The sequence below is a fragment of the Aptenodytes forsteri genome, unplaced genomic scaffold (genome assembly GCF_000699145.1).
Source record: "Aptenodytes forsteri isolate BGI_AS27 unplaced genomic scaffold, ASM69914v1 Scaffold309, whole genome shotgun sequence".
NCBI lineage: Eukaryota > Metazoa > Chordata > Aves > Sphenisciformes > Spheniscidae > Aptenodytes > Aptenodytes forsteri.
The window spans coordinates 4,205,709-4,208,260 of record NW_008795857.1 but is presented as its reverse complement, the minus strand read 5'-3'; positions in this window follow the sequence as shown (position 1 = coordinate 4,208,260).

Sequence of the window (2,552 nt, the reverse complement as noted above, 5' to 3'; positions counted from 1 at the left end):
CTGACATTGCAAAAGGGTGTTTCGGCCGTATTTGCCTTGGGTCCCAGCTCGGGTTCGTGCCGCCGAGTGGAGTTCAAAATACCTAGCTGGAAAAACAAATAGAGATCAAAGAGGACAAAATGGATCCTGAATTTCTTCCAGATTGATTTTTTTTTTTTCAAAATACATATCTCTTGCACCGAGATTACAAAACCGCGCATTTTTCTCTCCTCTTCCTCCTCAGTCACTTTTACTTTTGCCTCATTGTCATTCCTGAGGGATTAGAAACCAGCTCTTCCTCCTTTTCTCTCTTTTTTTAAGAAAAAAGAAAGGCAGCTTTCTGTGCAAACCTGTCCTATAAATCTGCCTGTTTTCTAAAGAGTCAAGAGGGCTGTGTTGCCAAGAGATATTAAGGGGTTTAGACAGAGTGCCCACGTGAAAGTGGCTGTTCCCTAGGAGGGCGTGGATTGCGTTTTAAAGGCTATAACAGGTTAGTTCTCTCTTGCCATTTCTTCTCAGCACTTGGAAAGAACGCGGGCCAGATCTTCTCCCACAATCGTGAAAATAAACGTCTTTTGCAAACTAATCAATTATTCACATTGTTTGTTCAGCACCGATGCTGGAAGGTAACTTCCCAATTAGGAGCCATTTCAGCTGTAACTGAAGTCATGCAGGCACTGCACGCTTTGTTTCTAGCCTGTTATATCTCTACTTTCTCCAGTGACAGCCGCGCGTTAGGCTGTGCTCGATGGGAACCGAGGCGCAGCTCGCTCTCGAGTGCGCCACAGAGCAGCTCCGTGCCGCCTGCCTGCCTGCCCGATTTGGCTCGTGGGACAATCCTTTCTGCTCTCCAAGAGTTTTTCCACCGTCATCTAAAACGGGGGTTTCTTTGCCTCCAGCTCCTCGGTAAACTTACACAGTAGCGTCTGTTCCCCGGCTACAGGTTAGACAACTCTGTATCGGTGTCTAGTGATAATACCCTTTAACCCTCCCCTTGCTCCTTCTCCCCTCCCCTTCCTCTTCCCCAGAGGAGGAAACGGCAGATCAGGTAGAGTCCAGGTCTGTCTGTCCTCAGGAGTCGCGTAAAAGCCTCGTGCTGCCTTTTCTCCTAGGCAGGAGGATGGTGCCGATGAGAAAAGAAAGAGGATAACGGTGGGGAAAAAAGTAGGGAAGAATTATGGGGTGTCGGTGGGGTTGGGGGGAAATGTTGCAGGGATAGATACATGAGAGATTGCGAGATGTTCAGATAGCTGGGTGATGCAGGCCATATTAAGTGCTCAGGCAGATTGACGGTGAGGTCTGCCCTTTGGTTCTGTCCTTATTTGTCTGTTGATCACCCGGGCACCACGGTGATGGGAACGTTAGAAATACCAGCAGATCTCACGTAGGCAGCTTGACGATGACTCTGGGCATGGCAGAAAGCATGACTCTTCACGCTGGGACTAGGGTTTTGTGCTTTGATGATAATATTTATCTGTACTGTTAATCTGACTGTCGTGCTGAATAAAACCTATCTAGCTAGCCAGGCGCGTTGGAGAGCATTAAATAAAAGCCTGGCAGAGGCTGAGTTGGGAAAGCGGGGTCCAGCGTGTGTCAGGCAGCTTTCCTGAAGGCGAAGAAGGAGGAGCGTGGGAATCACGGTGCTCCTCTGGTGAAGGTGGCAGGGGGATGCCTCCTTACTGAAGGAGTTGTTACAGTCACTCCTGCAGCGAGGTCAGGACGGTGGGAAATCGTGTCACGGTCGGGGCTGGGTGGTGCTGATGCCACAGGTGTCTGCCTCCACTGGTGGCAATAGCCTTTCTGTGCAGGAGAGGGAGGAAAAGGTGGTTTTGTGGTACCACCTTCCCAGCTGTTTGCCTGTGCTGAGCTGCGGTGCACAGTCCTCACGCCCCACAGGGTCAGAGAGGTTGCGTTGTTGTCCCCTTCCAGTCCCCGCTTTCCCTAGAGAATGGGGGATGGCAGGTCATTCCCCATCTTCCTTTGTCTGAGGGTCTCGGTGGCAGCCTGGTGGCAGGTCACCCCTGATGAGGGTCTGGGAACTCTTCCCTTCCTGCCCTGAACTGCGGAGGGACCTAGATACACCAGCTGTATTGCCATAGGGAACAGGCAGCGATCAGACACCGAGGTAGGGAGAGCGAGCCTGTGACTAGACTGCTAATGATTGCACACCCACCAGGCTCCCTGCCTTCGGTGTGCCTCTGCGCCAGGCCACGATGGGGAGCCACCAGAACCTGCTTCCCCAGCCCGTAGGCAGCCGGGACGAAGCGGGTCACCTTCCCCAGAGCCACTCCGGGCCCGTGCTGCCAGGACAGGCTGGGACAAGGAGCGCTCCTTTGGGAGCAGGGGAGAGGGAGGCCCGTGCTGACATCTCAGAGGGGCTCGCTGATTCCTGAGCAACACCAAATTCGCTCTCCTGTCCATCCTGCTCTGTGTCAGAGGTGCCTCAGCTGTGCTGGCAGCTTGTGGGATTACAGACCTCTGTCTGCATGTACAATGGAGGAGTGCAGTGAGTCCTGTCCCCCCCCCCCCCCCCCCCCAGAAGAAAACCCGGAGAAAAATATTAGAGCCTCAGA